The sequence below is a fragment of the Macrotis lagotis genome, chromosome 1 (genome assembly GCF_037893015.1).
Source record: "Macrotis lagotis isolate mMagLag1 chromosome 1, bilby.v1.9.chrom.fasta, whole genome shotgun sequence".
NCBI classification, from domain to species: Eukaryota; Metazoa; Chordata; class Mammalia; order Peramelemorphia; family Peramelidae; genus Macrotis; species Macrotis lagotis.
Genome location: NC_133658.1, coordinates 164343605 through 164357693, shown reverse-complemented (window position 1 = coordinate 164357693; position 14089 = coordinate 164343605). Strand labels below are relative to the sequence as shown.

General features: G+C 36.3%; 1 long non-coding RNA gene across 1 annotated transcript in view; it reads right to left on the bottom strand.

The window, feature by feature from the left end:
- Positions 1 to 2345: 2345 nt before the first annotated feature.
- Positions 2346 to 14089, bottom strand: part of LOC141504368 (uncharacterized) — a 124683-nt gene continuing 112939 nt past the window's right edge. The window contains exons 3-4 of the long non-coding RNA XR_012473326.1: positions 7100 to 7232; positions 2346 to 5487 (exon numbers count right to left, since the gene is read on the bottom strand). This is a non-coding gene — a long non-coding RNA (uncharacterized LOC141504368). The remainder of the gene's footprint in view (positions 5488 to 7099; positions 7233 to 14089) is intronic.

Genomic DNA, 14089 nt, shown 5'->3' with positions numbered 1-14089 from the left:
ATGATTGTAGAGGAATTTTCATAGTTCATTTATCCCTTGGAGGAGCATCAGGAGACTGAAGGGTAATTTTTAAGTCTAGAAAGAATGGTTCAACATAGGCTGAAAAACTGTCTAGACAAGCTTTAGCCATAATTAGTAACTATTCCCTAGGAGAGATCGATAAGATGGGCAAATGTCACAAGAGAAATATTAAGAAAGCATGATCTTTTTTCCTAAAGTCAATTGCCTGACTTCCTTTAATTTCCACTTCCATCATTCATTTCTGATAGCCTCTTGTACCTTCCTTCTGAGGAAATGAATTGTCTCTCTGATCTATGCAAAGGTATTCTGCTCATTTTGTACATTGTCACACACCAGCTGTATAGTGCAAGGGAACTTGGCTTTACTACCAAAAGATAATGATGACAAAGGAGCTTAATAGAAAATGACATCTGAGAAAAACACATTTGTTTTTTTAAGGTCAGAAAGGTGCCATAAAACAGGAAACAAGTTTTGTTCAGTATGGTCTTAGCAGGACAACTAGAGCCAAGGAAGAGAAATTACAGGTTTGATGTAAGGGAAAATTTCTGAACAATCAGATTTATCTAGAAGTGGGATGGATTGATCCAGAGATTTGAGGATCACAGATTTCACTATGTTAAGAAACCTTAAAGATTTTCAAAACTAACCTCTCATTTTATAGACGAGGGAACAAAGACCTAGACAGTGAGTTCTTTCTCTTCAAAAGTCTTCCAAAAAAGCCTGGATGACTATTTGTTGGGGAATATGGAATGAAAGCTCCTTTAAGGCAGGCAATATTTCAGTTTTTTTTTTCTTTTGTATCACCAAAATCTAGCAGAATGACCAGTACAAAGTGTTAAATAAATGCTTATTGTTGAATTGTAAAATTTGGAGAGATTTCATGTTTAGTTTATGTTAACTAGATGATCTTTGAAGACCCTTTCAATTTTGAAACCCCAAGATTGTGACTTCACTATCTGTCTTGATTTCATTATATTTCTTTGAAATGGAGTCAAATGCTATTTCTAAGTCTGAAGTTTAAGAGAAAAACTGCTTTTCTGATTACAAAAATACATATTTAAAATATTACAGGGTTAGAAGAAGATGAATGTTATGCCATAAATGAAAAAAGGAAAACTTGGGACACATTTTTGTACTTTCACTTGCTCATCTGTAAATTGGGAATAGTGATTTTTGTTCTATCCAACTCAAATTCACACTCTGCATCTCTATGTAAAATTAACATTCATGTAAACAGATTATTTTAATGAATTACACTTTTAAAAGAGTTAGGCAAATGACAACAAAGTAAATTGATAAAGAGGGGAAATGTTTGAGTTTTTTTAAAAACTCAAAGGTTTTAAAGATATAGGCTGGGAGCATTACAAGTTAAAATCAAATATCTAACAGGTGAGGAATAAATAAAAGAAACCTGGATTCTATTCTGGGTTATGATGCTTTCAGAGGAGCTAAGTGATGCAATGGAGAGTGAGTTATGCCTGGAGTCAGGAAGACCTGAGTTCAAATTCAGACTGTAACACTTACTAGCCATGGGACCCTGGGCACATCACTTAATCTTTCTCTTTTTCAGTTTCATCATCTTTAAGATTGGAACAATAACAGTACCACCCTCCCAGGGTTGCTGTCAAAATTAAATGAGAAAATAATTGTCAAATGCTTGACATATAATAAGCACTATATAAATATTAGCTATTATTTGTTTTAGGACTAACCAATTCACAAAGTAAGTTTCTGAGTCTCTGTTCATCTGTAAAATGGAAATTTAACTACCCTCAGAGGGTTGTTCTGAATGACGAATCATATTGTGAGTTATTATTAACTCAGGCCTTTACACTGTTTACATATAAGAAGAATAAAAGTTTTCCTGAAATGATGAGGCTAAGTAGAGAAATCACCTGATTAGTTAGACAAGGACACTTCCCATGGAACTAGATGTATACTCACATTCCTTTCTGCCGTACTTATTCTTCGGTCTCTTGCTAAAATAATTATATTTTGTTAATGAGATTCTAGTCAGAAAAAGTTTAGCCTTTGAGATAAGGGAGTAAGGGAGAGTTGATTCCCATGGGAGAATCTCTCTCTCTTTGGGGTCAGCAGGCTCTTACCAAAATGGTAATAATGTTTGTCCTTCATTCTCAAAGAAGACCATGACATCAGAGAGGTGATGCCATGACAAGCACATGACTTGGATTTGAGTGAGGGAGTACTGTGCAGTTTTGCAGTCTTGCTCAAGTAAGTGGCAAGTGTCTGAGGCTGGATTCGAACTCTTGTCCTCCTGACTAGACTTTGAATCCAGCCTCAGACACTTAACCTTGATTGCCTCACATCCAAAGCCATCATCAGTCATCCTGATTCATATCTGGCCACTGGATCCAGATGACTCTGGAGGAAAAAGTTAGCATAGCACTCCCTCACTCAAATCCAGTTCTTGTGCTTGTCATGACATCACCTTCCTGACATCATGGTCTTCTATGAGGACAAAGGATCATACCAAGATAAGAAGGGGACTTTCCTCTCCCTCCCTACCCCCGCCCTGGAACTATGGGACCCCAAAGCTTGAATTTCTAGCAATGACTATCAGCTTCTGATTGCCTAGGTGAGCCTCTAACTCCAACTGCCTTCTGCCTTAGTGCTTCTTCCCTGAGCATGTCTGCTACCACCAAGGATCCTGAAAGATGAGATATAATCATAAACTGAGCACAACTCTCTCCACCTGTGTTAAGCATTAGCTCACCAATTAAAGTACCTCCTTTCCATGCTCTCCACCCTAGTAACTGCTCCATGATAATATTCTGCTTGATAACGTCTGTTCTGAGAAACTTCAAAGGTTTCCTGATTTCAGGAATCCTCTGAGTCCTCCAGGTCAGAGTATTTTATCCCATCAGTCAACTCTTGTACCATCCCCTCCCAAACTCCTTTTCCTTCACCTTCCTTTATGCTTTAAGCATGTAGTTTTGTTTTTTTTACACCCTGGTTGACTGACTAGCTCATCATTTTGAGAGTCCTTGGTTCCTTGATTATTGACTATTACTCCAGAGATGATTCTTGTATTTAAACCCTTCTAGAAAGCATATATGACCAGAGGCAGAATCATCATGAACCTGAAAGGATGGAAGAAAGACACATGCTGAACCAGCCAGAAGAGAAGAAGTTTGAGAACCATTCAGATAATTCTGGTCTGGGGAAAAAGAAAACTGTTTCTTCAGAAATCCCACAAAGCAACTTTTCCTTTCAGAAAAATAATGATGATGGGTTATTTATTAAAATAGAGGAAATAACATAAAATTGGAGTCAGAAAGACCTGAATTCAAATCTACCCTCACATACTTCCTAATTGAGTGACTCTATGTAAGTCACTTAACCTCTCTAGGCCTCAAATTCCTCATCTATAAAACAACCTCCCAGAGTTGAGAAGCCAAAATGAGATAATATTTATAAAGCTCATTGTAAAGTATTACATAAATTTAATTTTATCATCATCATCATCATTGTTGCTGTTGTTGCTGTAAAGTTTTAAGCATTTATTTTGTAGATGAATGACAAATAATATGCCTCATATGTGATACTTATTTTGTAAATTGAATATTTTTTCTAAGAAGAGACCTTGTTAATCTCTTTGAGGGAATCTTACTTATGAGTCATACCTGAGCTTTCTTTGCCTAGGATATTTTCCATGGAATGCTGAGTGAAGACAAAGAGCCAGAATTTAAGAAAAGCTAAGAAAATCCAAAGCTCTCAAGATGAACTAACCTATGTGAGTTCAAAGCAAAAGTTTTTGTCAAAGGGGACCCCATGAATTACAGGTGACACTGGTTAACCTAAGATCAAATAGAGTTTAATTCAATAGATATTTTTTCTAATTAATTGATATTTTGGTATACTTAAATATTTTTAATTTATATATTTGATAAACTCAACTGTATTGTTATGACTGTAAAATAAAAAGTGATGAGGCATTGATATCCTCTTGAATATCTTGGAGTGGAGAGAGATATTCCACAATACAAAAGAGTGGTGAGCTTGCTGCATTTCTAGTTTTCTTTCAAGTTTTGTTTTGGAGACTTCTGTGGTTTGACCCTGTGGGAGTGGCAAGAATTCGAATTAAGTCCATTCAAACACAGATTTTCTCTTTCTCTGCTGGGAACCATTCTAACTTTGTTCCTGAATTTTCTTGTTTTTGCAAATGGAGAATAAAGCATCAAAATCCCAGATGTCATGGATAAAGGGAGAACAGAGAGTTTATTGAAGTGTAGCCTCCTTAAAGTATTTGTTCATTAGAAAAGGAAAGCGCTATCACTCGATATTTAAATAAGATAATATCATAATAATAACTAACAACTATATGTGATATTTCATTTGATCCTCACTTCTACCCTGAGAACTAGTGTAACAGATAAGTTTTTTACAGATAAATAGAATGAGGTTGGAAGAGGCTTGTCCAGACACACATAGCTAAGAAGCATCTGAAGGAGGATTCGGGTTTTCTTGCTTGGAAGTCTGTGCCTCCTCATTTCCTCACACATTTAACACATACATTCCTGTTTTAAAGATAAAACTACTAATCCTGGTACATTAGTTATATTAATGATTGTTTCCATTTCCATAGCACTATATAGTTTTAAGGTGACTTAATTAATAGAACTCTGAGTCAACAGTCTGGAAGAATCCAGCATCAGACACTTAGTAGCTTTATGACTCTGGAAAAGTCACTTAGCTTTGTTTGCCTTAATCCAATGGAAAAGGAATTGACAGACCACTCTAATAGCTTTGCAAAGAAAATCCCATGGACCATATGGTTCATGGCATCACAAAATTTGTACATTTCTGAACAACATCAACAACAACATGTAGTACATATTCCTCACAAGAGTCTTGTGAATGCATTCACCAGAACATGGTAAATCCTCCCTGCTTACTTCTACTTTCTAGAATCAAGTTTTTTTTCAACTTAAATGCCATTTCTTGCCCTTTTTTAAAAGTTTTTTTGTAAGGCAATGGGGTTAAGTGGCTTGCCCAAGGCCACACAGGTAGGTAATTATTAAGTGTCTGAGGTCAGATTTGAACTCAGGTACTCCTGACTCCAGGGCTGAGGAAATGAATTGTCTCTGCTGCCCCTTAAATGTCATTTCTTACAAGAAACTTTCCCTATTCCCACCGTTAGCACTTTATCTACCTCAACATCACTCTGTATTTATTACATACACACATTAGATAGATAGATAGATAGATAATAGATAGATAGATAGATAGATAGATAGATAGATAGGTAGATAGATAGATAGATAGATAGATAGATAGATAGATAGATAGATAGATAGATAGATTTGCAGGTTCACTTATTTTTATAGAAAGGATGTTTTCCTCCAGGAGAATGTTTCTCACGAGTAGGGACTATTTTGTTTTCTTCTCTTGTCTTCTCCACTTCTTAGAGATGGTTGACACACAGTCAAAACGATGCATCTGCTTCTGGAATACAAATAAATTAAACTCTGAGGAAGTTTCACATCATGACTTTCCCCAATTCGGTTTCAATATATCACAAGTCAGCATAAGAAATTAAATGGAAATTTGGGAGGAGTTTTGTGCAAGTTATAGACAACATGCCAGAGGTGGTCGATGACACTAAAAACATTTAGAAATGCATAAAATACATGCATAGTATTGTATAATAGCAACACAAATTTTACAATAGGGTATTAATAAACATATCAAAAAGAAAAAATTCAAGCTGCTTCTCTATAATTAAGGAAGGGGTAACTTTACATATATTAATATCCTTATTTTTTAAAATGATGATATTAAGGCACAGAGAAGTTAAAAGACTCTTGTTCACACAGAAGACTGGGACTTCTAATTCACAAGTTCAAAGTCATTTATCCACTTCAACAATAACATCATGAAATTGTTATAACTAAGAGAAAATGATCAATTAAAAACAACAACTCTAGGATTGCTGATAATAACTGAAATGTTGAGAAGTAGAATTGAGAAGCAAGTGAGGGAAAGAGAGTTAGAACTTAATGCAAAATGTGAGTCTGCTAAGATGGGAGTGCATACTCTCCACATATTGGAAAGGTTTATCACTTTGCAGCTCTAAGATAGACAAAATAACCAGAAGGAGACATAATCAAACAAAGGAATGAAAATTTATGGGAGACTTCTCATGGCCAGGAGGTGTAAACAGCCTTTGTCTTATCAACCCAATGAAGTCAAGTAAGCAGATCTTGTTTATTTGTTCACCTACTCAGAGTAAATTTAGACACATGTCTTTGGGTTTACAGTTGGAGAAGAAAATGTTGATGTTTGTAGCCAGGGGACTCACTTATTTCTTCCCTGTTTTACTCTTCCTACTTCTCTCAGTTTAACAATGACAGGATCCAGATGTTTATCAAGGGACTCTCCCTTAGTCACCCTGAGTTAGGAGATTCCTGTCTGAATTCACCTTACTGGGGAGGGGAGGATAATAACAAAAGCATTAACTGTGCCTTGTTCCATTCTTGTCTGAATTTGAAGATGTTTGAATCTTTCCGTCTGGCAATCAAAGCTGGTCTTATACTCAGGGGTCTCAGAAAATGTGTTTTCCAGGTTTTTAAAGTCCTTTCATAAGAAATTCTTTCCCTCCACTGGTCCAGCATATGGACCTAAGACTTTATCAGGCATCTAATGAGGAAAATAGGTTCAGAGAATTTAAGTGGCTTGCCCAGCTTTAGTTAGTCGAGCAAAAAGAATCCTACTTTGTTCCAGACACCGTGCTAGACTCTGGGGATAAAAAATATATACAGAAATATAGTCCCTGTCTTCAAAGAGATTATGTTCTGAGGAGAGGGAGACAAAATATAAAAGGAAATTGAAAAAAGGGAGAGGTACAAGAGATTAAGTTACTAGCTATGGGTGCATAGTAGAGAAAACCTAGAGTTCAGCTTAGAGAGAAATGAGATGGGTTCTTCCATAATAATTATAATAGTTGTCCTTTGTGTTAGAAGAGTTATATACCAACCAAGTTAACAGTGGAATGATTTACACTCTATTTTTTATTATAGTGAGGGGTATGATATGCAAAGACATCCTTCTCACTTGCCTTTTCCAGAACCATTTCACCTAAGACCTTTGATAGGAAGCAAGATTTCTGATGATAGTCTGGATGCTGTGGAAGTGCTTGGTTTTCGAGACCTTCATCCATATCAGTGAAGCACTTTGGCTCTTCAGCAATGCTGGAAAAGAATGAAAGCATTCGTCAAGGTTTTCATTAACAAGAACAAAAGTCAGATGTTCCACAGACAATCAGATACCTGTGCAATTCCATAAATGTTGGCATTATTCCCATGACCCTTCAGTCAGCTTCTGGAAAATCAAAGGCTTTGGGCTCTAAGGGAGAAAAAGGCTGAAGGTCTGAGAGGAAAGGTCATGCTGATGGTTAGTCCATTGAAAGACAGGCTTGGATATACTGTGTGTTGCTATTTTATCACCAGATATCCTTAAATGAAGGATCTGGGAGAAACTTTCCAATATGGGAGAGAGGCCACAGGGACACAGGGAATTTCCCATTTGTGATTTTAGCATTGGAATGAGCTTTCAGGAAGAAGAGATTTCTGGAGCATTGTATCAGTAAGAAGTAACAAGGCTAGTTATTATTAATTAATAGGATCATAGGTCTGGAGCTAGAAGGAACCTTAGAAACCATCTACTCAAATCTTCTCATTTTAAAATTAAGCAGCTGAAATACAGAGGGTTATTTGTGAAGAGGTTAGTTAATGACTGAGACAAGATTTGAACTTTAAACCGTAAAAATATAAGATATGCCATCCTGACTCCAGGTCCAGTGTCTTATCCACTACACCATTTGGTCATTCAGTGTCCTAGGATCTTTAACCTAGTGCTATTTACACTATATCAGGATTCCATTAGAGATTCATAGACTCCCCAATACACATGAGCACACCCACTAGACAGTAGTACTTTAAGTAAAATTTTAGTTTTCTATCAGGAAGAGGATATAGATAAGAAAAGTTTGAATTGAGAAAGTGTCAAGGAAAGATCTTTTTTTGCAGATACAGTATAAAATTATTAGACCTAAATATCATGAACAATTCTATTGATTTTTTTCTGGACATGTTCAATAATTTGTGATTAAATAAGTGGAAATATTGGAAGCATATTATTGGGATGAAATGGAGTCATTGCTACTTATCTAAAAGAAAGAAACAAGCAAAAGTTGAGTTTTCAGGGAAGAATTTGAGGGGCCTATGCTCAGGAAGCAATTTAGCATGATTTTAAAAAAGGGGGGGAGGGTTGGTATTAAATGAGAGGTGGTAGGAATCCAAAGAAAAATCACCAACATTTACATTGGCGAGCAGATTCTGAAATTATCTTTGTTAGGTCTAGGCCTCGATAGCCAAGAAAATCAGAGGTTTCAGACAATTATTTGAAGCATCTTTGCCTAACTATTCAGATTTTTGTTTACATTAGTTCAAGAAGTCTAGGATTTGTAAGTTAGTAGGTTCCAGTAGAAATATTTTATTATAGCTTCTGTGAGTAGTTCCACTTCATCATTAAGCCTAAAAGAAAGCTCTTCAATTCTTCAATTTCTTCTCCTTTTTATCTTCCTCCTCCTCCTTGCACTCCTTTTCTTCTTCTCTCTCATAACTCTCTCTCTCTCTCTCTCTCTCTCTCTCTCTCTCTCTCTCTCTCTCTCTCTCTCTCTCTCTTTTCCATTGCCCTCTAGATAAATGTATATAGATATAGATTTCACTATGGACAGCTTCCAACATCCCAGAAACCTCTGACATACATGTTGCCAGGTCCTTGGCTTAACCTAATTAAGGAAAAGGTTAAACCACTGTACAAGGTCAAGAGGAAAAACAAAAACAATCACTCACAAGACAGCTGTTGAATTGATATGTGGAAGAGATGGCTCATCACCACCTTTTCCCCATCAAGCTTTTCTCTTCCTTAAATTGGGACCACACATTGTGTTGGAAAGACTGCAACCTTGTAGATAGGGTTAGACTTGAAAGCTAGTTCTGAGAGCTACATAGGAACCCAAGTGAAATTTGGACAACAGGTTTATAATCGGGGGAACTGACTGATCATTAAAGGTTCAAGTGGGAAGACTTCAATAGAAGAATGGTTTCTTCCCTTTATCTTGCTTTTAAAACAAAGTCTAAAGGTCACTGTTAGTTTTCCCTAGTTATGAGGATATCTGAGGACAATATTTTACTGTTTCCAATAGAAGGTTCTCATCTTAATTAAGAAACATCTTTCAACAGCTGCAAACATCCCAGAAGAGGGTGTGTTTCCACAGAATAAATAAGAATTCTTGCAACTGAGACAAATTTGGTTTGACATGGGTGCAGGGAATGGTCTGATGGGAATTGGGATGAGAAAGGAAGAGATTGTGGTGACAGTTTGGGAGAGAATTTTGCTCCAAGATATCAATGCACTGGAGGAAAGTTCTAGTTATCTCATATTAGAAATAATTAGCAAACTTAATTAGCAATAATAAATGAGTTTTCACATGTATTTTTATAAATATATATGTGTGTACATATGTTTTTTGTTAGACATTTAATTGCTGTAGTTGAATTGTTTTTCAGTTATGTCCAATTATCTGTAACCCCATTTGGAGGTTTTTTGGAAGAGATATTGGAGTGGTTTGCCATTTCCTTCTCCAGGTCATTTAACAGATAAGGAACTGAGGCAAATAGGATTAAGTATCTTACCCATGGTCACATAGCAAGTAAATATCTGAGACTGGGTTTCAACTAATAAAGATGAATCTATCTAGTTCTAAGCCTAATGCTTGATCCATTGCACCATCTAGCTATGATATATATATAGATGGATAGATAGATAGATAGATAGATAGATAGATAGATAGATAGATAGATAGATGATGGATGTAAAACTCATCAGAATGGGAAAGAGATGAGGAGCTTGGCAAATAGGTACAAATTTACTAACCCACAAGTATGCGGACCAACAAAGCCTTCCTAAAAGAAGGACGTTGATTACAACAAATATTTTCTTCTGCCCCTTTCTTTTATTAACCTCATATACATCTTTAATCATCTTAGGCAGGTAGTTGCAAAATTGACTTTGAAAAATTGCATAAAGCAGATATCCTTCTATTTCCTTTCTCCACTACTCAAAAATACAATATTGCTCCCCAGGCTTGATTTGCTAAAGATTATCTTTGAATATAATGGAAGAAGGAAGGAGGGTGGAATCTCTTTGCAATATTTATGCACCATTTGCCCTAGTCTTTCTAGTGTTCAGAATGACAGCATTTTATAGAAGACAGAATCTTAGTCTTGGAGTCAGAAAAGTCTGAGTTCAAATTTTACCTGTAAAATTTATTTATCTTATATGGGTGATTGTGCAAGTCACCTAACCCCTAAAAGTCTCAGATAATTTTCCTATAGCTTAGTTTCTTGTAGTTTGTTGTTCTTCCTTCATTCTGGAGGAGAACCAAAGGACATCAAGAGGGTAATATCTTGACTTGTATGTGAATTGGATTTAAGTGAGGCAGGGCTGTTTCAAAGTCATCAGCCCCACCCTTTCCTCCAGAGTTATCTGAGTCCAGTGGCAAGACTAGGTCTGGAGGACTGAAGATGGCCCCAGATGCAATGGAAGAACTTGGTCTGTTCAAGCAAAGTTCTTTCCCAGGTCTCAGTTTGTCTGAGCCAGCACCCATTCAGTTATTTAAGGTTGGGTAAGAAATTAGGCAAAAGATGACCTAGTTTGTCTACTCAAAAAAAATTGGGGATTTCTAGCCAGAACAGAAATATTTCTATTTGCACTCATTCTGAGCCAAGTGAGACTTGGACAGAGACATATTGTTGACCAATCAGTCACAGCCAGAGTGATTTGTATTAAGGCATAGTCAATAAGCTTATATTCTATGGTATACTTGTATTGTGGTCTGCTTCTTACACTAGGAGGACCTTCTACTATCTTGGCTAGTAGTTATGAATTGTATAGCCATTATTTCCTTTCTGTGCTCACCATACCTTTGCTCCAAATAAAAATAACTATTAACCTTTGATATTTTCCATGAAGAGTTTCCTGTTTTTGTGGCTATATTCTTTTCCCCTTGAGCCCCTGACTCAGTCTGCGATCTCTCTCTCTTATACTGATAATATCATCTATAGTCCCTGAGGAGTCCATACACAAGGCTATTAGAGAAGTCCCTGGATTTTTCCCACTTAGAAAAATGCTAATCTAATAACAAGAACAGGTAAGTTAAATAAGTGATAGATATCTTACACATGAATTCTACTTTAACTTGTCAAATCATTTCCACAAATCTTATCTCACTTTAAACCCATAGCAACCCTGTGATAGACTTACTTATCAGTTTTAAAGAGGAAGAAACTAAGTCGGGGTGGGGGAGTTAATCAAAAAGGTTAAATAGTTGATTGGAGCTTAGAATTAGAGCTGGAAGGGACCTCAGAGGCTTTTTAGATTTTTAACCTCTTTATTTTACATGTGAGGGAAGCTAAGGGGTTTGCTCACTCAATAAGAGTCATGGGAGGAATTTAGACCCAGATCCTCTATCACCAGAGCTAGTGTTGCTTCTCTCCTTTCCTGGAGGATAAGTGGAGATCTATCAGTTAGATGCCTCAAGTTTCTAAGAAGAAATGAGATTCCCCAAACTCATGATATTTTTTTTTATTAACAACTCATCAAAAGTATCCGAAAGGAAAAGTCATAGACCAACACCTCATCTTGTCTGTCTTCAAGCACTTTTTATGTCCATTGCCAGCATTCTCAGGCAAAAGGGCAGAATCAAGTTGAAATGTTGCCAACTTGGCTAAAGACATCATAAATCAGCTACTTTGTCTAGATATGGTTCCTGTAGAAGAGGTTTATGTAGAACTGAACTTCAGACTGGAGAAAGTTCTACATTTCAGGAATGGGGTTGGAGTGGAGCGTAAGGGATTGACCCAGAGGTGAGCATTAAAAAAGAAGTCAAATAATGTTTGGACTCTTACAGGAGCATTTTTCTGTTTCTTCTGGGTCTCCAAAAATCACTTCAACTACTCAGCAACCCAACAACATCAGTACAGAGAAGCAGTCTCCCTTAAAGCAATATCTGACTTGTTTCAAGGGAAAATTAGTAGCTAACAGTCAATGTACCCTAAGATATCGTCATTGGTTTCAAGTGTTTAACTTTGAGGAATTTCAGAAAACACATCATCAGATCTGATAATAAAACTTACGCCTCTCTCTTAACAAGCATGGGGGGGGGGATAGTTCCAGCTCACAGAAATGACCTGTTTCTCCATACGTATGATATTTTATGATGTGTCCTACCCCACCTATATGTTATCACATTTGTTCCTCACAATAACTCTATAAGGTAGGAATTATCACTGTTGTTTTAGAGATGAAAAAGTGGAGGTATAGACAGAAGCTAAGTGATTTTTTTCCCCATAGTCAAGGTCATAGAGTTAATAAGAAATAGAATCCAAGCTGAATTCAGGCCTCTGTCTCTAAGTCAAATTTTTCCCCCCACAGTCTTTTATTTTAGAGGCAGAAGATCTTACCTAGTTAGCTTTCTTACCTTCAAATTTATGCTATTGAATCTCAACTGGGCCTTTACTATTGCAAAGCTATCATTTCATTGTTCCTTAATCCATTCACTGTCCCATTCCCCACAATGGTATTCTAAACTTTTTTCTCTTTAAGGCTCCAACTACCTTTACAACTGAGGTTTTTATACTTCACACATACACACAAAATGTTGTCTTTCTATTGAAATTTTTTAATTTAATTTTTCCAATTGCATGCAAAGGTAGTTTTCAATATTCATTCATTTGTAAGTTTTTGAGTTTCCCATTTTTCTACCACTCTTCCTCTCCTTCTTCCTCCCCATGCCAACTAAGAGTCTGGTAAAAGTTGTACATGCACAATCATGCTTAAAATATTTCCAGATTAGTCATGTTGACACAAAAAAAATTAAACCCATTCATTGAGTTTCCTCTTCTCCCTTCTTCCTTATCTCACATACCTTTGTTATTTTTACCCATGCTTTTTTTCTCCTATCTCAGATGAAGAGATTCTTTATCTCTCTGTCTCTCTCATCTTTCTCTACTACTATCTCTGTTTCTCTTGATCTTTCTTTCTATATATCTCTAGACTCCTTCCTATCTAGGCTCCTCCTCCTCCTTCTCTTCCTCCTCTACAGCTAACACAAAAATTCTTGATTTGATACTATTATTCCCAATCACTATCATCCTATATTTTTCCTACGTCTTTTAGCTATACTGTTAGGGAAATTTATCTCAACTATATACCTTTACTTTCTCTTCTAAACACTTCATTCTGGCTTTTAACCTCATAGCCTACCTGAAAATACTCTCTCCAAAGTTATTAATGGTATCTTATTTTCTAAATTTAATGGCTATTTTTCAGCTCAAATCTTTCTTAAACTATCCTCCTCATTTGTCATATCTGATTACTTCTCCTGCTGAATACTTTCTTATATCTACCTTTTTGTCATAATATTCTCTGCCAGTTTTCTTGCTGCTTGTAAGACCTTCCTCCATGTCCTACTCACTCATGGGTTTGGATATGTTTCCTCGCTCTCTAATTTATTGCTAAATCTACATATTTCTACCTTCATATATCTTACATATGTTCTCTTCTCTCCATTCAGAACACTACTACTCTACTCTAATCTATAACCTTATCACTTCTCACTTGGACTATTGAAATAACTTTCCAACTGATTTCCTACCCAGAACCTCTCTCCATTCCAATCTATCCACTGCTCAGCTGCCAAAGTAATCTTTCTAATATGTATACTGGTCCATATCACTCCCTCCATTTCAAGTGGCTCACTATTCCCTCCACAATTGAATATAGAACCTCCTATTTGGTATCTAAAGTCCTTTGTAACCTGGTTCCTTCCTATCTTTCCAGGCTTCTTTATTAGTCTCCACACCCTTTAGGACCTTTTCCTATGTTAGGATGTTCCATATCTACACCTCTGCCTTTTAGTTTCTCTATCTTTCCTGAAGAATCATCTCAAATTATTTTTCAGTAGAAAACCTGTTCTGGTCCT